Raw genomic sequence first — 24,105 nt, 5'->3', positions numbered from 1 at the left:
AATGAAATCAAGTTAGGTGGTCATAAGTTGGTAATGGCACCCTATATGTTTTCAAGGCTAAATCCAAAATGCTCAATTTAATCATTCAAAAAATGAATAGGTGTGAAAATCCAGTGTCTCATCCCCCCTGCCCTACCAAAGTGCACGACCAGTTCAGAGATGTGTTCAAGGTCACACTGTGTGATCAGATGTAAAGACCACACTTAAATGTATGGGAAACCTCCCCACAGAAAATGCCACAAATGCAGTGAATAATTATGGGAAGTCACTAAGATAAACCAATAAATCAAAGACTGACTTTATCTTAAAGGCATTTTAAAATTAAAATAAATAAAATGTGAAAGTAAACTGAAGTACAATGTAAATATATTTCCAGTGAAAATACTTGCTGCCTAATCATCCTTACAAATAAAGGCCTATGCAAACAAAGGTTATACTAGCCAAGTATCCAGAATGAGCTCTAAATCTGATATTACTGTCCTGGCACAATGTGGTGGCAAAGTAAATTAACTCTCGCAGCCAACATTAATAGTCAGTTTGGGGAAAAAACAATAGCAGTATCTTTGTATAGTAAACACCAATTCAAATGGTACTTCTGATATTTGCACTAGTAAAACAGTTAATATGGATATACCGGATCTGCTTTATACAAATATACATGGTGCATATTGAGCTGTGCCCTTCCCCCAGTTGGGTTTCTTGGACTCCATTTCTGTTAAACTGATTCCTGCTTACAGATCAGTATTGATATGCTCAAAACCAATCAAAGGAATTCAGAATATGGTCAGAATATGGTCAGAAAGGTCGATTTGAATGCTACAAGACTGGAACATGTTCAGAGAGGCTGCTACTTATGATGGAACTGTGAACTAGGAGGAGTAGTACACAGCCTCTGATCGACGATATCAAAAAAGTATAAATAACATCACTATCTTCAAGCACTACACCATAACAGCTAATCAGAAGCCCTAGTTGACCTCTAAAGTAAGAGCCCTGTTGAAAACCCAAGATGCTACCTTTAGGACAGGTGATAAAGAGGCACTCAGTAAAGCCAGGGTGAACTTGAGCCATTATGGCAGCAAAACAGGCATATGGGAATATATATGGGTGCCCATTTTTCAGACACAAAGGACTCACTATGTATGTGGTAAGGAATCAAAGTCCTCACAGGCTACATAAAGCTACAGGAACCGGACAACATACCATGAACAAGTGATTAAAGAATGTGCAGGTCAGCTGGCTGATGTTTTCATTAACATTTTCATTATATCTCTGAGTCAAGCTGTTGAACCTGTGTGCGTTAAGGATACAACTATCATACTGATACACAGAAGAAGTAAACAGTGACATGCCTGAATGACTATCGTCCCATAGCACTTACATTGATTATCATGAAGTGCATTGAGAGAATAGTCACGTCACACATCAAGATCAAACTTCCAAGTTCAAAGAATCCACTACAATTTGCATATTGCTGAAACTGATCCACCAATGATGCCATTTCCATGGTTTTTCATCTTTCCCTGTCTCACATGGACAAAAAAAAACCCCACACACCAGAATGCTGTTCATGGACTTCATCGCAGCATTTAATACAAAGATCCCACAGAAGATGACGTCCAAACCTAAAGGACTAGGACTGGATACATCATTGTGCAACTGGATTTTGGACTTCCTCACAGCATGGCCCCAGTCAGTTCGCATTGGCACCAACATCTCCAGCATCATCACACTGAGCACCACAGGGCAGCATCCTCTCTCTCTCCTCTGCTTTACATCTTGCTGACACATGACTGCACTGCCCAGTTCAGTTCTAATCATATCATCAAATTTGCTGATGACACAACTGTGGTAGGCCTCATCAGTAATAACAATGAGTCAGCTTACAGAGAAAAGTTTAAACATCTGACAGCCTGGTGTCAGGATAACAACTTGTTTCTTAATATCGACAAAATAAAATAGTTGGTGACTTCAGGAAGTCCCATCCAGTTCACAGCTCTCTCCATATAACAGGTCGCATCATTGAGAGGGTTGAAAACATGTTCCTTGGTGTATACATCACCAAGCACCTTACCTACAGCCTTAACTGCTATGCTGTTTTGAAGGAAGCACAACAATGGTTCTACTCCCTGCGAAAGCTGAGAAAGTCAAGTCTTTCTCCTTCCATCCTCACCACGTTCTACAGGGGAGAAAAATCACGGTGTGGTATAGAAACTGTAATGCAGCTGAATGCAAGTCACTACTGAGGATCATTAAGACAGCTGAGAACATCATCAGAATGTCCCTTCCCTCCATACAGATGATATATACCACTCGCTGTCTATGTAGGGCATTCAGCATTGCAGGTGACCTTGCCCACCCTGCCCATAGTCTGTTTACACTGTTGCGGTCTAGCAGACGGCATTGCAGTATTTGAGCTAGATCATCTAGATTGTGCAACAGTTTTTTTTACCTCACACCGTATGTCTTCTCAACATTCTTGCACATCATCATCACGCGGCAGAACCGTCAACTCTGAATTACGATCTAAAACTATATATATCCCTCAGAAAACGCCCAAGTTAATGAACGGTGCACTTTATATCTGCTATATGTATTGTCTGCCCAACCTGCACATTTTAAAACACAATGTTATTACTACCAAGCATCTACCAATCCAACTTATTGAACTGCTGAACTGTGTCCTTCCATTACTGTCAATTACTGCACCTGCAATGTTGTATATGTTGCTGTGTGTATGTACTGATTTATTGCCCAGTGTCTTGTCTATTGCACTATATGTTGAATTATGCTATATGATGTATACATTATCTTGTCATATTATGTGCTATCTCTTTTGCACTGTGGTCCCGAAGGCACTTAATATTGTCCCACAATGTACTTTATATTTGATGAGATGACAATAGAAACACACTTGACTTGTCTAACACATCAGCAGATTAAGCAAACCGAATGGAGTTATGTAGTGGAGTTAGTATCTTGTAACTTATAATTCTGAATTTAGTCAATAGTTAACACTGATGTCTTCACCAAAAGACTGTTCAAAGCAAATATTCTTAAAAAAAAAAACATCATAAGACACTACGCAAGAAGCAGGTTCATCACTATTAATATATAGAATGGGACACTCCCTTGTGTATCAAAAACATATCTGATAAAATGCATGCCAAGTGAAAAAAATTATTTTAATGGCAAGTATTGCTGCTTAGGTTTGGCTTAAACATTGAAGATCTATCCTGAAATACCAACACAGCATAAAGAGCAAGCAGACTTTCAGTTATGCACTACAAGATTAAGGGATCTCTCTGTGACAGCCAGTGAGATTTTCTATGGTCTAATGTGCTGGGCCACTAATATCACTTCAAGAGAGGCCCGCTGAATCAAGAAACTGATTAATGAAGGGAAGGCTCAGTTATTAGACATATGATCAAACCCACTGGCGCACAGTGTCCGTTCCAGTTCATCACAAAGGTGTTCGATGAGGTTGAGATCAGGGCTCTGTGCAGGCCGGTCAAGTGCTTCCACATCAAACTCATCCAATCATGTCTTTATAGACCTTGCTTTGGGCACTAGGGCATAGTTATGCTGGAATAGAAAAGGGCATCCCCCAAACTGCTTCCACAAAATTGGAAGCAAAGCGGTGTCCAAAATGTCCTGGTATGCTGAAGCATTAAGATTGCTCTTCACTGGAAGTAAAGGGCCTAGGCCAAACCTTTATCCCCCTTCCATCAAACTTCACAGTTGGCACAATGCAGTCAGTAGGTAACATTGTCCCAGCACCTGCCAAACCCTGACTTGCCCATCTGACTGCCAAACAGAGAAGAGTGATTCGTCACTCCACAGAACATGTTTCCACTGCTTCACAGTCCAGAGGCAGTGTGCTTTTCATTACTCCAACCAATGCTTGGCATAGGACTTGGTGATATGAGGCTTGCATGTAGCTGCTTGGCCATGGAAACCCATTGCATGAAGCTCCTGCCACACAGTTTTTGTGCTTACATTAATGCCAGTGGAAGTCTGGAACTCTTAAGCTATGGAATCAGCACAGCGTTTGCAACTTTTACGCACCATGCACTTTAGTAGTTGTTGACCTCGCTCTGTGACTATGTGGTCTTCTGCTCTGTAACCGAGTTGCTGTTGTTCCTAAATGATTCCACTTTCTAATAATAACACAGTTCAACAAGGAATATCCAGCTGTGATGACATTTCACAAACCATCTTAATGCAAAGGTGGTATCCTATCACAGTACCACACTTAAAGTCACCAAGCTCTTCAGAATGACTCATTTTGTTTCACAAATGATGTAAATGGAGACTGCATGGCTAGGTGCTTGATTGTATACACCTGTGGCAATGGGTCTGATTGAAACACCCAAATTCATTAATTAAGAGGTGTGTCCCAATACTTTTGTCCATATAGTATAACAAGCCAGCATTAAGGACTGTTACCCAAAAAAAAATTATTCAGCAGAATTACATCAAGAAACATTACTGGTGCACCTTGATATTGAAGGCAATATGCCTTGGCAACACCTTACTGTGACTGCTCTTTATCTTTAGCTATGTTTTCTTTCTTCTCAGTAATTCTGGTGTGTATCTGAGGAGGTGGTTGTTGTTTGTTATAATGTTTTTTGAGCTTTGGTAACAGGCTAAATTTCCCCCTTGGGATTAATAAAGTACTGTCTATTTCCTCCAGAAAAATAGATCAGTGAGCTACAGAATCATCAGTCAAATGTATAGAATTAAATCAAAATAGAGCAAAGCAATGCATTATTTATTTCAAAACAGTCTAAAACAAGAATTAGAGAAGCAAAAAGTGTCCTACAGTAAAGAACACAATAACAGAACATTCCCAATTAAGCCAAGGATGTAGATATGAAACTGCATACAGTATATCAATGGCTACATTTAAACCCACAGCGTTCATTAATCCTAGTTCTGCTTCCATACTACACGGTGCATGGTCTCCTCATGCAAATAACCACTCAATTCAATAAGTCCCCCCCACCAGTAAACCAATATTCAGCTCTAAAAACAGGTTATGTTTCATAGCCAAATGAATAGGAAATCATTATGCCATTGTACACTGCAATAAAAAAAAAGAAATTTCTCTCCAGCTAAATAGTGCATAAAACACAACATGTTTTATTCCAGTACACTTTACAAAATAATAATTAAGTTTCCATCAGGTTTACATAGACTATCTGCATCACGTTTATGAAGAAGCATTTACTAGGAAATCATTTCATGAATGTAAAACTAAAAATTGCAAAAAAAAAAAAAAAATCTTTACAAATCCATCACATCATAGTAAAGAACAAATTTTTTGAAATGTTTCCAAATCTTTAAGAAAGTAAACACATATTTTCATTGGAGAGTACAGAAATATAATCATGATGGACAATGTGAGACTTTAAAGATTTAATTGCAATCGAGGAGAAGAGAATTACAAAAAGTGATGGCTAGCATACTCTGAGAACAGCAGACACTACATACTCTTCTCCAGATGTATTTCATACACTCGGTCAAACACAGGCATTCAAGGACTACAACGCAAATTTGTTATAGATACTGCTACTCAGGTTCTAGTTGTGAATAAATGAAGTGAACTGGAGAGAAAAATACAAATTTATATACTTTAACGTACAGGGAGAAGGAAAACTATTAATGTAAGAAGTGGAGGCACTTATGGTTTGCACTAAATGGACGTAGATATAAATTACTTTCATGAGGAATATCATGAACTTGGGAACAGTTCTGTGTTGAATATTAAGATGATGAACTCATACAAAAGTCACTTTTCCACTTCATGGTGATGTTTTTTTTCTGCATCATGCCATCCAGGGGAGGGTGATAATTGTTAATAAATCATGAGCATGTCAGTGTGGAACTCAAAAGTGTAGAGGAGTTTCTTCACCACGTAACTGATAAAGGAAGCTATTATGGTCTTGCTTTAGTTTCTACAACATAAACCTGAAATTTTTTCCACTTTACTGAGATGTGCACTGAAAAACAGACAAAATTTATTAAAGGTGTTTTGGAAACCTAAAATGGTTCTATTTAATGTACAGCTGGAACAGCAAGATGTACAAGTTTCCAAATTTCAAAGGATCGTGTCTTTCTGCTAGAAAATATGCCAGGTTTAGTGAATGAAATTATGTCATCTGCATATACAGTATGTATCTGTTTCATGTTACACAGACCAATTCCTTTAGGAATGATATTGATTGAATCCGTCTCTACTAATAGTGAAGCAGTGGTTGGAGATGGATTTGCTGAGTCCTTCACTCCAGTGAAGTCTATGATAAGCACATCACTGATGCCTTTCATCAAAAAGTACTTCAGTGACAACAGCAAGGCCGTTTATCTTGTCAACAAGGTACATTCTGCTGTTAGTCTGTCTGCATTAATAATGTGGATAAGGAAATTTCTGAAATATTTTAAATACTGCATATAATACACAAATATAGGATTCAGAAAGGTAATGACTTTGATTTTCCTTAGGTGTCTAGAAGGACTTAGGCCGTTTAAAAGAATGGAAAAAATGAAAAATTTATGATAGAGTTGGGTGCTCAGGAAACATGGAGAAAAATGTGCACATTATCTTTTTTTATCTACTTGCAGTCTACACATAAATCCTCCCCACACTCTACTAACATATCAGCTGTAGCCTTTAACATCAATGCAACACCAGGATAAATGAATGAAGCGTCAGAATTTTAATCAAATAAATCAAACTAAATCAATGTCTTTCACTAATACCGAGGTCAACATCATCACCCTGTTTGCTAAATGAAACAAACAAAAAAGCTGAGTGCAATGTTTTCATTCATGTGAAAGGACTGCAGATATTTATCAAAACCTACCAGTATTAGTACAGCAATAGTGTTTTGACTATTTATAGCATTTATAATATTTACAGAATATTTTGAAGAGAACATAAAAAAAAAAAAAAACATGAACCGATTCTCACCAGTGTGTGAGCAACTTTACAAAAGGAGACATTCTGCCCGTGAAAAGATCTACCTTTCTTTCAATAATATATGATTAAAGTGGATTTTCAAATAACCTGAAACAACACTATCATTAAGGCACCTTATCTACCTTTTGAACTGGTCCCATGATGGCTGTATTATGAAATATCGATATACAGCAATGAACTACACACTGGATATTAAACATGACATGCAAACACAAATCACAACCTCTTTACAAAATAAGTAAAATCTTGATCAACTTAAGAAACATTATGCTTAGAATATAATTTTGCCTGTGAGTAAACTGATGAAAGCAATGCTTATATAATTTGCCATTCAGCTCCTGAATTTATAACAAAATATTTGAATAATGTTGCATTGTCTGCTGCATTTATTTTAATACACATATTGTGGATTGTTTTTAACTCTATGCCTTATTGAAGAGAATAGAAGCAACCATAGATGAATGGAAATTGTAACGCTGCAAGTGTGTTGGCTGAGTATGCACACTGAAAGAAGGCCGGTGCAAGATCAGAGACGTCATGTGTGACAGAAATAGAGACAATCAGGTGAGATGTAAAATCTACAAGATATGTGTTAGACCAGCGTCGTGGTATGCAGTGTATATGTTACTATCAATGTGTGAAATTAGGCATTGTGTAGAATGTCTAGGAAATCTATAGAATGGTGAAAAGGGAACATCAAAGTAGCAAACGATTAAAATTTCAAACATTTCCTAGGCATTCTATGCAATGCCAAAAGGCAAACCGGCTTACTGTTCTATACAATGCCTAGAGAAAGTGCATAGCATATTAAAGTAACACAGACATTACATGCTTTGCCTAAATACACCACACATTCTATACATTTCCTAGGTATTCTATACAATATCTGCTTTTCACACATCGCCGCTAATATATACATTCATAAAAAACAAAGTGATGAACAAACAATTTCAGCTGAGAAACAGAATAATTTTGTTAGATGAATCTGCAAATGTAAAAGTAGTGATAAAAGATAACTGAAGTGTCTGAGGAAAACATTGCTGATGAAGTGTTGATTGAAGCAGATTTTGGCAAAGAACAGGTTGTGACAGTATGAGCATAAGCACATGAACAGGGCAGAAGGCAAGAATTGTTAGTTGGATTGTTGCAAACCGCAAGGTAAAAAAATTGTGAGCAATCACAAACAGATTATAACTACAACTATCAATGCAGTGGGACTGGACATTAATGGAGTTAAAAAAAGGATTGTGGTAAATGGAGAAAATCCATTTTGGAACTCACCAAGTGATACAATGATGGTGATGATAGATGTCCTTTACCGTAATCTCATTTATTAGTATGAAAAATATGTTTACTCGGCCTATAATTAACTACGATTTCTAGATAACAGGGTGCTACTCCACTTCCAACAAACAGAGCTGGTGATTGTTGCATTCTATGCTTGTCACAAGGTACTAATAACGTAAAAGACACTGCATTCTGAGAAAATATTGATGAGTAAATGCACAACCCTGATGTGCTTGTTTCAAGATTAGTGGAAGAAATACCACCTAACACTGACTTCCCAAACAGGAGTTTTTTTAATGATGAAACACTAGATAAGTAACCTGTACCATATAATACTGAAATTACTTGGCAGGAGCCTGTGAGCAGGGCCGGATTTTCCTATAGGCTAACTAGGCTTCAGCCTAGGGCCTCAAGATCAAGAGGGGCCTACATTCAAATTGTTAGCAAAATTTTATTATCTCTCATGTAATTTACAAACTTAAAAATGGAAGGTGAAAGGGCCTCATAAGTGGAATAGCCTAGGGCCTCTTTTCATATAAATCCGGCCCTGCCTGTGAGATTTAAAAAAAAAACTCTGTTGTACCAGAGTAAAAACAAACAGGAGTAAAAAGCAGCAAATGGCAGTATTTTTGAGTGGCAAATGTCAATCTTAACTACAAGACATCATGATTGAGATATAGATATAGATATATTATATATAAACTGCTCAAAAAAATTAAAGGAACACTTTGAAAACACATCAGATCTCAATGGGGAAAAAAATCCTGCTGGATATCTCTAGTTATATGGACTGAAATGGTAATGTGTTAGGAATGAAAGGATGCCACATCGTTTGATGGAAATGAAAATTATCAACCTACAGAGGGCCGAATTCAAAGACACCCCAAAAATCAAAGTGAAAAGAATGATGCAGCAGGCAGGCGAGTCCATTTTGCCAAATTTCATTGCAGCAACTCCAAATCATACTCAGTAGTTTGTATGGCCCCCACGTGCTTGTATCCATGCCTGACAACATCCTAATGAGACGATGGATGGTGTCCTGGGGGGGGATCTCCTCCCAGATCTGGACCAGGGCATCATACATAGAGTATATCTTCCTCTACTAAACTGATAAAGTGGAGCCCTTTATAATCACTGGGAATAGGTTTGTTAGAAGGAATCACAGCTACACAAACTAAATATTAGTAGGTTAAAAATACACACTTTACAAAAATAGCTCAAACAATTCATTATGTTTTATCTGTGAAGGCTGTTGCACATGGAAATATAAAACGTCAATTGTAGTTAGTTTGGCTAAAGAAAACCCAATTTTAGTTAGAATGAGGTGCTCAAAATATAATGACCTGACTAGTGAATTACAAGGTGGCTAGATGACATCATTGATTTTTACCAAAATCTGCTGAATAAATACAGGACAAAACAAAAAACTGGAAAATATGCTGTATGATTGGGTAATTTACTGCAGGGTTGAGCATGTAAAAACACATACCTACCCAATGATTATTAAAACTTCTAATGAAATGAGTGGACAATCTTCACCATTTACAAGATTGAACTTTTTTTTTTTAATCCGGCTTTGAGAGTTTTGATGTGAGAGAACAGTTTGTGGGTAACAATAGTTAAGTATTTTGGTTTGCAGTGCACAATGAAATATATAAGCATTTGTTTTCAAAAAGCTTGAAGAGAACTACTGAAATGGTTAAGTAAACTAAAGACAAGAATGTACTAGGAGATTAGTTGATGTAATACTTATAATGTAACAGGAGATGATTAAGAGATCAGCAGATATCCTGTAAACAACCAGGCTCTACAGTTATCACATGCACAGAGATTTCAAGGGTACGAGATACGAGAAGAACTAGAGTGTAGTAAAATACTTTTATTTGGACAACTTATTTGGGAGAAAGCCAACAAATCAATCAGAGTATATGTATGCATTAATCATCACTGTTATGTAAATTCATTTGTTTGTAAAATGGACCTCTGACCTTATTTCTTTGGCCATTCTGTACCAGGCTACTGTGATAAATGCTCCCTCTTCAGCATTTGCTGTAGAGTAAATAAAAGACACAATGGACAAGCTTCCTCCTGCCTGGTTTCTGTCTCAAAGACATTTTACCAAACTTGTCCTAGATGTGGACAGGTTTCTTTCTTCAATTAATATGTTGATATCTTCCATATTGAACAATAGCCACTCCAAACTGAAACTTGTTTTATGAAACAGATTTGGTACTTTGCTGGATTGTTTAACACAGACAAATCTTTCTTTTGTTATTATTAGAAATTATCTGCACTAGGCAATGAAAATTACACCATTGAGAAACTACTGAACTGATTGAATTTTAAGTTTAAATAATAGGGACTTGTAGTTTAGTTTTAAAAATTTACAACAGGAGAATTTCCTGGTCAGAAAAAAAATAATAAAGTGGGTCCTAGTAAAATATCTCTTTCATGTACTCTATTACTTAAAAAAACAGGTACAGCATGAAAATTCCTGTTGCAGGGAACAGCCCAAAGGCAGATTGAGAAACTAGATGTGGAGGTAGTACGCAATATTTGGAGACCAAATGAAAAACCCAAATTTGGTGGCTAGCTGAAGGAGGAGGAGGTTTGTTGGGAGTATGCACTGAAGGTCCAATGGTTGGTATACAGTAAGTCTGTTAAGTCAATGGTGGTGCAGTGGTTTGCGTTGATGCCTCGCAGTTCCTGGAGAACAGAAAAGGCCAGGCACACTCTGTATGAAGGTGGCATGTTCTTCCTACACGGGTATGGGTTTCCTCAGTGTATTCTGGTTTCCTTTCACATCCCAAAAGTATACTTAATAGTCCCTATTTTTAGTATCCTTATATTTTTTTTCCATTTTCCAAATGCAATATATTTACTAACCCTGGCTGGTCTACATATTATTAATTTAAAAACTGGTCATAAGTATTATATATATAATGTATGTATATATGTATATACCAAATGGCAACAAAGCCACCAAGAAATAACTTATTAAAAGACACTACAAAATGTCGGCCCTAGGCTGTGAATAGCACAAGTATCTTATAAACCCAAAACTGAAGATAAAATAAACAAATCTGCAAAGCAACTTAAATATACACTACATTGCTGCCTTCAGAAATGCCATCTTGCAGTAGGGGCAATTGGGTTTTTCAGCAATTATAAAGACAATCTCAAATGACCTGTGGAGGCTGAGAGATCTGGTTATGAAAAACTGAAGTGGTTAAAAACGCCAAGGGCTGCCTGGAAACGTAGCCGTGGTGGCAAATCTGTTGGGCAAGAATGAATATGCGAGAAACATTCAATTTCACAAAGACTGTGTTGTCTTATGGTGTAACATACAGTGTAAAGTAAGAAGCCTTCTTAAGAAAGTAAGTGTCCATTTTCTGAACACATACTCACAAATACAGCAAGATGGGGAATTCGAGACTAATCTGCCAGCTTTGCCACAATACAGGAACCAACACAGAGTACACAGAAAAACACACATGTACATTAAGAGTCATTCACATGAGGGTAGTTTGACTTTGGAATGCAATGCCCAGAGAAAACCCACACAAACATAAAAAAGTGATGGTAGTAAAAAACCCTGAAAGGAGCCACAGCTTATCCTGCCAGCACCAGGCACAAGGCATGAGCAGCTCTGAGTGAGAAATCAATCAACCACACTGCAGTAAAACTGAACAGATTATGGAATATTCCTTCAAAATTTTCTCTTAACTGCGAGTCTGTCATGGTGACTTCAACTTAAATATAATATGCAGTTTATGGCATTAATATATATATATATATATATATATATATATATATATATATATATATATATATATATATATATATATATATATATATATATATATATATATATATAGATATATATATCTTGGCTTATGTGGAAATACTTAAAAATCAGTTTTAATTTTAGAATCTAAAATTCAAAATGGGTTTGCAGCTACATTTGTAAACAAATTAAACTGAAAAAATACACTTTGTACAAAAGTACCCTACATCCTCATTATGTATGTATTCGCTTTCTAAATACAACATATTTAACCAAATATAGTTTCAAAGCAAACACAAGTCTACCCATATTATAATTTAAATAATGCTGGTTCCAGTTACACTCAAGGCCATTTTTGGCTTGGCTTAAATTTAATTTGAACCTTCACATATGGTTCTTTGTTTAAAATATGTACTATTAAAATGTAATTTTGAACGAAATAACATCAGATTATTTTATTTCGGGTATGAAGCATCAAACGCATTTTTTTTTCTTTTTCACTTTACTCATTCCAGATGATGTCTATTGATTCAAACATCATTTGGTTTTGCCTTGACAAATAAAATGTTGTTGATGAAACATTTTACCAACAGAAGTCCTGCAAGCTAAATACAATTTAAATCTATATAGGGAAGACATGAATTTGAAAATAGTGCAAGATCAATTATTGAAAATGTTTCCAATTTACTTCATTTACCAATAACCCTTCTTTAGTCTGCATATGAAAATTAAGAATGGGAATTATCAGACCAACGTTTTAGCCATGCAAAACATTCCCAAACAGATACCAAATCAACATTTACATTGTAATTCCTGTTTGAATTGAAAATACTCTTACATGATGCCTTATAAACAGAGAGCTATAATACAACTGGTTGACTACATATTTTTGCAATTGGAATTCAAGCAGATTAATAAATAGGCTTACACTATGGATGAGTGGAGAAGACTGAACCAGCACCTTTGTGGTTTACAGTCTACTACTAGCAGATGCCACTACTAAAAATCTTGCACGATATTGCTTTGTGTAAATAATATCCAATAAAAATAAAAAAAAGCACTTTAATTATAGAGGAGTTGAAAACAGTAACTACCAGTCATGTTATCTATTGATTATTCACAATTCAGGGTTTTGGGGCAGCAGCTTACCCCAGCCTCGTCAGTTACAAGGTTATAACCAAACATCAATCCATTAACAGTGCACACTAATGCATACAATCACATACAGAGTCGACTAAGCCAATCACTGTGTCACTGTGCTGCCTTAACGAGAGTTAAAATAACAACTACTTTGAGGTCTACCATAAAAGCTCTGAATCTTAAATCAAATGATTTAAGCATGACAGTTTCTAGTCTAAGAGGCAGAGAATAAGAAGATTTTCATTGAAATGCAGCAGCTCAGAGTTTTACTTATTGCCAAAAACAATGACATATTGCTTTAATACCTAAAGATAAATGTTATTAGATTACTATTGATTGCTATCAGAAGTTGACTCAAAATGTACAGCAAAAAGTGAAGAGAGAAAAAATTATCTACTCATTCGTAATATTAAGTGCAAGCAAAAATTCACCACATCACAAAAAGAAAACAGCTCTCTCATTCAGTATTCAACTTGGCATTAAAAGTAGAACAGAATATTCAAAACTGAAATGTTTTCACAGTTAAATTGGCACTTGCAAAGAGCTTTGCAGGCCAAACAGGAAAATGATGGCAATGACACTGTGGAGTAAATGATACAGGAGAATATTATACAATAAAACTGGAGTGAAAAAGTTGGGGGTGTGGGGGTTGGCACAAAAAACAGAACAGGCTTTCAGACAGGAAAGATGAAGATGGCTACATGATACTAAATTCACCATGTGGCTTCCAGAGAGCTTTAACATATTCTCTTTATACCTCATACTTATATAAATAAACAAAAGTTATATAACAACTACGCTACATGTTTGTAAACAACACTACCCATTTCTTCTTTTTGTACATACTAACAACCACACATATGCATAAAACTGAAGTAACATCTTCAAAGCCACAATTTGGGGACACTGGGGTCCAAAGTCAAGACAAGAACAAACCATGAACCAATCAGTTGCTTGGCCCACTCCTGCGCACACACATACACAGTGCCAACTCAGAACAACAAGTTAACCTAAACTCAGCTCTATGGGAATGTGAAATTGGGGGGGGTAAAAAAAAAAAAACACAACTACACAGACACATGGAGAACATGCACATTACAAACCGGCAACTGTTTGTTGCACACAATTACGATAAACTTCTCAAACCTGTTTCTTATAAAATTAACAACAATCAATCCATAATAAATTAATTACACTCATTTACTTCATCATGACGGACTCAGTGGTGGGCAGAATGCCAGCACAGTGGTAGCGCTGCTGTCACACAATGCAGAGACCAGGGTTCATGTCCCGAGTGTTCCCAGCATGGAGTCTGCATGTCCTCGCCTTGTCTGTGTAGATGTCCTCCCTACAGTCCACAGACATGCAGGTTAGGTGGATTGGCATTGCCAAACTGGCCCTGGAGTGTTTGGGCATGACAATTTGTGTGTGTACATCGCTCTATGGTGGGCTGGTACCTTGCCCAGGTGTTGCTCCTGCCCTGTGTCCGATGGTTGCTGGGATGGTCTCCATCTGTTCCACGACCCTGTCCTGGATAAGTGGGTCAGGAAGATGGACGAATGACACCATGGTGTAGAGACGGTATTTCCTTAGTGATGTTCTATGTAAAACATCTTAACACCAGATATATTATATGCATAATTCTGTGCTGTGCATTTAAGTAACAGTTTGCACTTTGCTCTGTGTTGCTGCTGGAGTATGGGAATCTCCCTTTGGGATCAATAAACCACAATCTATCTAATACATATACTGAATGTTTTTGTTACTTTGATTTTGTTTCACAGTAATTACTAAATCAACATGCTTACTATGCAGGGTATTTTCAAAAAAACAAACCAGAATGACAACTCTACCTATTCATAGCTTATTTTCGGTTTGGAAGTGTTCACACACCATTGATTACAAATACTACTAAACTACTATATTATCATGAACCCTAACAAACAGCTGAACATGCAAAACATATGTTTTTCTTGCTCAGACTTGTGTTTGGCATATATTAGCTTCTTTTAAGTCTTTACACTTCAAAATAATTTCTTATAGGTTCCCTCTATTATTTAACATACATTTAACTATGATGTATTAATTAAAAAGGAACACGTTTGCATCAGTGCAGTCAAGGTGTTAAACAAACATATCATATAAACAGAAGGAAAATATCCTACAGACCTGCTTTTGCCAATACCTCGGCATCACAGATCCGTCACTGGTATGCTGGCAAGCTGTAGGATTCTTAGATGTCAGAACCACACAACCTATGTTCTCCCTAAATTGGGAATATTTCTGATAATCCCAACTAAGTAAGTGGTGTTGGATCCGCGTTTCTAGCACAGGTCTAGGCAAAGAACATCCAACACACCCCATAGATTTGGTAGTCATGGCACTTTGAGTAAAGCGGAGTGCAGTTCTGTCAGTGCTGCCCTGTATAAACTTCCAAGCTGTGAATGTATGTGCTTAGTGTTGATCCCAGCTATGCCTCATGTGACTAACTTGGGGTTAAGTGGTTTCTTAAGGTATAGTCTCTACTCTGAACTACTCTTATGCTGCTTGACTTGTTCAGGCCAGAGTCTGACACAGGTGAAGTGCAGAGAAGCAGTGAGGTATATACAGTGGAAGAGACTGTCTTTTACACTGCTTCCTAAGCTGCTCAGGGCAGAATGCAGTGTTTATGGGAACACTGATAGAAATGCTAAGTTAGAAATAACACTTTAACCACCTCTGGTATGGACACTACAGTATATACTCTATACACACTATCAATCAAAAGTCTAGACACACGCATAAACTTTTATGTTTTTGATAGAAATTGATATCTTTTTTTATGAGAATACCATGACACTGAAGTAAAAATATAGCCAAGACATTAAAAGTGTTTCTAATGCCTATTCACAGCATGGAAATAACTGATTTTTCATTTATTACTACTTGTGACTGCAAAGCCTCATTTTCAGCAGCCATTCCTTCACTGTCCTAATGGTAAACTCCCTTAACTCAATTTTTGGTTAATGGTTATTAGAGAAACCTTTGTAATTACATTAGCACCACTGAATCCTGTTATTCTGTTCACCTGGGTTAGAAGTTATTGGCATTCCTAAACTTCAGTAACTGAGAAAAAACAATTCTGGAAAACTGGCTTTAGAGCAAGGGTCCCCAACTCCGGTCCTGGAGGGCCCCAGTGGCTGCAGGTTTTCATTTTGACTGTTTTCTTAATTAGTGACAAGTTTTTACTACTTAACTCCTTTTCCTCTGATTTTAATAGACTTGTTTTTTTAAGATTAGGTATCATTTAAGGAAAGAAATGGAGCAATTCAGAGGAACGATGAAGAAATTCAGGGAAACCAAACAGATATGATATGTGAAGTGAGTCAACTAACACAAGGCCAACTAAGTCAGGGCCTCAGACTCCAACCAATTTCATTCCAACCAGTTGCTTAATTAGGCGCTGATTCTTGTTAATTAAACCTGTTCTTTAATTCCATGCCTTGCTACTGCTCTCATTGTGCAACAGCAGACATTGCCAAAGTTGTTGATTTTCCCTTTTCTAAGAGCTCTGTTCAGATCAACATTCCCGAGACCTTCATCTTTCTTTATTTATTTTCAGATACTGTATGATGGACAGTTTGCCGATCATGTTTTGGTTCATTTTGTATCTCATGCTTGTTTGGCTGCTAGTTAAGGAAAAAGAAACAATTAAGGGGCCCGAGTTTTCAAGAGCATGTCAAATAAAATTAATTCAAATGAAGTTAATTAGGAGCAAAAACAGGTTACTAATTAAGAAAAGGTTTAAAATGAAAACCTGCAGCCACCAGGGCCCTCCAAGACCGGAGTTGGGGACCCCTGCTTTAGATAGAGAGTTCCAAAGAAGAAGCCATATCTGAACATGAAATTAAACAGAAAAGGTTAAAATGGGCGAAAAAAACCCACAGACATTGGATGGAAGATGACTGGAAAAGCACATTGTGGTCAGTATCCTAGAGTTGTCTTTATCTTTTTGCAAATGACGCTGGTATTTGGCATTTATTTAGTGAAAAAGACAACTGAAGACCCATAAGGCATTTGTTTCTCAAACTACACCCTTATGTATTTATCCTCTTATGTAGTTGTCCATCTGGACCTTCTTTTTCTATCCTGGTTAAATCTAGATTGCCATCTTCTCCCAATACAGTACAAGACATTGAAATCTTCAGTATCTTAATCTGTCACATGGAATAACCTTCAATCTTCAAAAAACAATAGACTGAGATGTTTCTTGAGAAAGTGGTTTCATTTGGGCCATTGTTGGACCCCGAAATGAACTTTAGAAACGCTAGCAGCCTGCATCCCAAAGGAACAAAACAAGAGGTTTCAGCGGTGCAAGTACAATTATAAAAAGGTTTCTCTAATAATCAATTAGCATTAAAAGAATCTAATTAGGGATAAGCTAAGGGAGCTGCGCTTTAGGACACTGTGCCTTTACAGCCATATCAGTAGTAAATTAAAAATCTTTTATTTCAAATTGTAATAGCAATTACAAACACTGCTAATGTCTTTGCTATATTTTTAATTAGTTTCATTGTATATTGATAAAAAAAAATCATTTTTTATTAAAAACATGGGGGCGGCACGGTGGCGCAGTGGTAGCACTGCTGCCTCGCAGTAAAGAGACCCAGGTTCACTTCCTGGGTCCTCCTTGTGTGGAGTTTGCATGTTCTCCCCGTGTCTGCGTGGGTTTCCTCCGGGTGCTCCGGTTTCCTCCCACAGTCCAAAGACATGCAGGTTAGGTGGATTGTGGATTCTAAACTGGCCCTAGTGTGTGCTTGGTGTGTGTGTGTGTGTGTGTGTGTGTCCTGCGGTGGGTTGGCGCCCTGCCCGGGGTTGGTTCCTGCCTTGCACCCTGTTAGCTGGGATGGGCTCCAGTAGACCACTGTGACCCTGTGTTCAGATTCAGCGGGTTGGAAAATGGATGGATGGATGGATGGATTAAAAACATGAAAATTTCTGGGTGTGTCTAGACTTGTGATTGGTAGTGTATGCCATTAATGTATTCAAAACTTTTTGGCTCAGTCCAAATACCAATTACACAAGTTTGAAATTTAGTGTAAGAATAAATAAATACATTTTTAGATAGATAGAGATAGATAGATACTTTATTCATCCCAAGGGGAAATTCACATACTCCAGCAGCAGCATACTGATAAAAAAAACAATATTAAAGAGTAATAAAAATGCAGGTAAAAACAGACAATAACTTTGAATAATGTGAACGTTTACCACCCCGGGTGGAACTGAAGAGTCGCATAGTTTGGGGGAGGAACAATCTCCTCAGTCTGTCAGTGGAGCAGGACGGTGACAGCAGTCTGTCGCTGAAGCTGCTCCTCTGTCTGGAGATGATACTATTTAATGGATGCAGTGGATTCTCCATAATTGATAGGAGCCTGCTGAGCGCCCGTCCCTCCGCCACAGATGTCAAACTGTCCAGCTCTATGCCTACAATAGAGCCTGCCTTCCTCACCAGTTTGTCCAGGCGTGAGGCATCCTTCTTCTTAATGCTGCCTCCCCAGCACACCACCACATAGAAGAGGGCGCTCTAATTTTATAAATATTAAAATATAAATATATCTAGATAGATCAATCTATAGTTGTCCAAAGGGAATTTTGGCTTTTTCAAGATGCTGAAGAAATGTTGTTATATTATGACAAACAGACCCCTCTCAAATGTACACCAGAATGACTAAAAAGAAAGAAAAGGGAAAAAAACTCCTAACTTGACAGTTATAGTTGCATTGAGGGACTATAAATGTGTATTACTTTGGGTATAAAGGAGGCCCAGTAGCGCCTCTTCACACACTTCTGCCGAATAATTTGTTGGCTGAAAGTACTCCGTGTTAGTTAGTGTCAGTGGGAGGATGTGCAGCATTGTTCATTATGGCACTCAGTTTTGTATTCAGTCTCTGTTCCTCTACTATCTCCGAGATTGCACCCCATAACTGTGCCTGACTTAATTAGCTTGTTGATTCGGTGGGTCTCACTTCAAGTGATTATTCCAACCCAGCACACCACTGGTTATAGAACAAGTAAAGGATGTCACTACCCAAATTAAAGAAGCACAGTCTCCTAAAATAAAAAATAAAAAAAAAAAGGGTCTGCACTGCCCTTTAATCAAATAGCTTCTCTGTGTTACATGATCAGTCCAACCTATCGTTAATGTGGACCCTCAAGTAGTTCTTGGCATGCACCACCTCCAACTCCATGAATAGTGATCGGGCGGAGAGGCTTTCTAGTTTGGAGAAAAACAACAAGCAGTTCCTTCGTTTTTGCTGATGTTAAATCGCAGACCATTCTTTCTGCATCAAGATACAAAGTTTTCCACCCTACTTCTATACTCTTGTCTCATCGCTTTTATACCCCATAAATACAGATTCATCATCACATTTCCTTACTCACAAAAGCGGTTAATATAAACAGTGCAATATAAGCGTAAAACTAAACTAAGGGAATCCCCTGAAGTCAAGTACAGATAATAAGATGACAGAATGAAAAGCGTGGGAATCCCGACGGGCACCTTTCAATTTAAATTAAATTCAAACTGACTTGAACAGCATGGGGATATTTTACGATTTTCAAACATTTACAGCGCCATAACATTAAGTATGTATAAGCCGAAAACAATTAGTAAACAAAGCAACGAGTTTCTTCTCGTTGACAATTCCACACACCCCCCCCCCAAATGCCCGGTCTGAGAGTATTTTTCTCTGTAAAGCGTATGGAGTAGTTAAGAGTGGACCTACTCGTTAATTTTTGAACGTTACAGCAACCTGAATGCCAAATCGCACTGTACAAAATAAATCCCCACATAGCGAAAAAACAAATACAAAGATTATAAAGACAAAAAAACGGACAGGCTACAAACTAAATGTAACCGTTTTAAGCAGGCGGTGCGCGGCGCCGTTGGAGGCTTTAGATTCGGCATTCCGAAGACATGCAGCGTCAGCAGAGACGGGATGCCACTCCAGACCGATCAAAGTGTCATCTTCAGACTCGCCGTTTTCGAAGTGGGAAAGCCCTGCAAGATCGCCCCCATCGTAAAGCTTAGACGTACAACGTCACTTTTAATGTCGCAACCTCAAGCGTGTTGCCACAAACAAACACACACACACACACACACACACACACACACACACACACACACACACAGAGACACGCATGCCTGCAGGCACGCAAGCACAGAGACACAAACAGACAGGCATGCAGGTAGGCAAGCAGGTGGGTAAGACAAGACAGACGCGGCAGGCGGGCACCTCTCCGAAGCGGCGCTTGACAGGCCGACACTCACCGCCGCTTTGACTTCACCATGCAGGGTGAGGGGGTGTTTCACTTGAACAGAACACAGAAGCAAGCCAAAACCTACATTTGGGGGTTGTTTCATTCATCTCACTTGACATAACAGGAAAAAAATAAAAGCTATGTAAAAGCCGTTGGTGCCGACAGCCGACTTAAAAAAAGGAAAAAGTAAATACCTGAGACCTGTTGACTCCTCCTCCGTAGACGACGACGACGCCGCTACTGCCGTACGAATAAAGTTTGGGAGGCCAATGTACAAGACAGCACGGAGCCAAGAGCTCGGAACGGCCCGAAAAGAATGCAGTCTTTCCTTACGGCTCGAAGCGCCTCTACTGCCGGAGATTACAGTTTACTACCGAGCGGCGTCGCGCGTAACAGCGGCCATGGCAGTCACGTGCTCGTTGCGTGACACCCGACACCCCGCTCCGCCCCTTCCCGCCCACTTCCCGGTAAAACGCAGCCAATCAGTGCAGCCGAATCCCCGACCGTCTTAACTCCACATGTCCTGAATGTTTTTCCGAGCGAGAGTGAGAGCGAGCTCGCCCTAAGAGGGGCGAGGGGGTTGAAAGCAAATCGCGGCGCCTGACGGAAAAGGGAATTCTCCGGGCCTCGGGCACATTGAGCAGCTACAGGCAGAGGAAGGGTGACACTGACAGGTGCCCTCTGCCCTCATCGCGGAGCCACTTTGCTTGCAGTCTCGGCGACGAAAAACAAGACTATGTAGCGTGGGAAAAAAGTGAAAAGATTTGGTTAACGGCTTTAACCTTGCGGTGTTGTTAATTGGCTTGTATAAAATAAAAAATTGGGCCAGAGGGTAGCGGGTAGTTAACGGTTTTAAACGTAATGTGTTGTTAATTGGATTGTTTCAAATAAAAACTAGCGCACCAGTTTGCGATCCTACTGCCTCACAGATCCAGCTTCTTCGGTTCCAAATCTCGTCCTTCGACGTTCTCTATGGCGTCTGCGGGTCTCCTCGTATCTGTCTGGGGTTTTCTCCCGCATCCCAAAGACGTGGGAGTGGACATGAGTGTGGTGGTGTGTGTGTGAGCGGGCCCTGCATGTCTTCCAGAGGTGCCCCCTCCGCACCCCCGATGTGGATTAAGTGGGCTTGGAAAACCCCACCTAGGATTGCGACCTTTGCATGGTGGCAGGGTTTATAGGACTCCCTGATCCTTGGAACAATATTGTTGGGAGGTGTGTACTCCTGATACGGTTTCCCCATGACAAATTGGTCTAATGGGGTGGGACAGACAAAGAACAATCCTTTAATACCCCTCATGATAGTCTCGGATAAATCAGAGAATTTTTCTCAGAACCGGGATATCAAGGCTCCATCCACACTACTACTTTTTCATTTAAAACCACAGATATTAGTCTCCATTTTTGCCTTTTGACAATCCCTGAAAGCAGAGACTTTAGAAAATGTGCTCCAAAGCTGTGTACTTTCGAAAACACAGATTAATCTCACTCTGATTGGTTCATGCTTATTATATGGCCCTTCCCTCCCTGACTGGATCCTGCTCATTACAACGTCTCGTTCCCTGATTTGTCACATTTCATGGAAGAAAACCATATTAGAAAATGGTGGGCACAGAAGTGTTGCTTTCCAAGACACTTGTTCTGTTGCTTGCCAGTAGGCATCTAAATTGTATTTTGTACAGTTTGAATACTGCATACATGCCAAAAGGCAAATGATTGACCAGCCGCTAAAGTTTGGCAATAAATCCTGTGGCCAGCAGTGTTACCACCCCTTCGAGGATTTTTCTGCTGATGCACACATGCCCAGTGCGGACGAATGTCTACATCATGTGCATTTTTGGTTCTTTTAGTTTGGATCGAGATACATTCATAAACAATGGAGATGGAGAAGATCTCCGCTGATGTCACCATCAAGAGCTCCACTCATTGTGTTCCAAATTTGCAAACTGAGATGCCTTGTGAAACATCATCAGGGAGAGAATTGGCCTTGTATTTATGCATATCTAAAATTCTTCTCCAAGCAGATGGTCAATTCACCTGTGCATTTTCACAGCCTGCTGCCAAACAATCGTGAGGTACTCCAGGTGCGGCACAGGTCAGGTCAGGTTGGGGGGCATGCACTGGTACAGCATGTTGCCGCACCCACCACATGACGAAACAGCTCGGGATCCCAGTTGGCAACCACCTCAGGCAGACAGGCGGTCCAGTACCACCACCCAGAAATGACCATCTCTCTGGTGTTACATGGGCATCCCCTTGGCCTGGTTCAGTCACTCAGGACCCCAACAATGAGGATCCTGCAAGCCGGATCACCCTTGGGCAATCATGCCACATGCCCATACTGCCATAACTGACGCTCCCTCAAAATGCATCTGGGACTCCGTGAGCAACACAAAGTCAAACCAGTGGGACTCAAGGACTCTCCAAAGGACACCAAAGGAGTCCAGTCTTCATCTCTGGTCACTGGATAGCGTCCATGTCTCATACACAGGAAACACCAGGACTCTAAAGACTTGGAACTTTGTCCTTGTGCAGAGACATCACGAACGCCACACACCCCTTTCCAACGACCTTGTGACCCTCCCATGCTCACCCAATCCATCTACTGACTTCATAGTAAGAGTCACCAGAGACATGAATATCACTGCCGAGGTAAGTGAACCTCTCGATGAGGTGACACTCTCTCCACAGACAGACACACTGCTGATGGCCGTACCCAAGAGGTCATTAAAGGCCTGGATGTTGGTTTATATCAGGACACTCAGACCCCTCACTCAGTCTCTCGAGACCCCCAATCAGAGCCTCCATTGACTCCAAGAAGATCACAGCATCGTCAGCAAAGTCAAGATCAGTGAATCTCTCTTCACCAACAGATGCCCCACAGCCGCTGGACCCCAACACCCAGTCCATGCAAGTACTGAACAGAGTAGGAGCAGAACAGACGCCTGACGAACCCCAGAATCAAGTGGGAAAAACACGAAGGGTCTGCCTCCACACTGCGATGAATAGAAATGGCGTGACAGGAGACAGGTCCACAATTTGAATGCTTGTTTGCATTTGAGCGCATTCCATTTTTCATTCACAAGAGCATTTGGGAATTTGCTTCCATGTTACATAACCAGTGCAGGGCGTAACATCTGTGGAGGTTTGTATATTAAACCTTTCTAAGAAAAGGGGTTAGACAAATCTTACAAGCATCTCCTTCATTGTTTCATGTAGAGAAAAGCCAAGCAAAATGAGACCTTTTATTGGCTAACTAAAAAGATTACAATATGCAAGCTTTCGAGGCAACATCTGGCTTGAAGAAGTGGCCTGAGTTGCCTCGAAAGCCTGCATATTGTAATCTTTTTAGTTAGCCAATAAAAGGTCTCATTTTGTTTGGCTTTTCTCTACATTCATAATGGCTAACACGGTACAACACCCTAGTACTTCATTCTTTCAAAAAGTATTAAAGTAAAATTTGTTCTTTGCACGATTTTTTTTCCATTTTTCCTGACTTCATTATGTATCTTTATTGAATTCCATTTTTTTATTGTTCTAAGGGTTTTGATTTATGTTGAATCAAATTCTGCACTAATGTCCTCGAAACGTAAAGATGTTGGTTTATTTT

The 24,105-nt window shown here is 39.1% G+C and overlaps 1 protein-coding gene across 1 annotated transcript in view; it reads right to left on the bottom strand.

The window, feature by feature from the left end:
* Positions 1-20,912, bottom strand: part of raraa (retinoic acid receptor, alpha a) — a 286,802-nt gene extending 265,890 nt beyond the window's left edge. Inside the window, exon 1 of the mRNA XM_028820073.2 lies at positions 20,693-20,912. The gene's annotated coding sequence lies outside the window, so the exon portion shown is untranslated. The remainder of the gene's footprint in view (positions 1-20,692) is intronic.
* Positions 20,913-24,105: the final 3,193 nt, after the last annotated feature.

This window comes from Erpetoichthys calabaricus, chromosome 14, assembly GCF_900747795.2.
Source record: "Erpetoichthys calabaricus chromosome 14, fErpCal1.3, whole genome shotgun sequence".
In the NCBI taxonomy this organism is placed as follows: domain Eukaryota; kingdom Metazoa; phylum Chordata; class Cladistia; order Polypteriformes; family Polypteridae; genus Erpetoichthys; species Erpetoichthys calabaricus.
The sequence above is the reverse complement of the archived record's forward strand: the minus strand, read 5'-3'. Positions and strand labels throughout refer to the sequence as shown.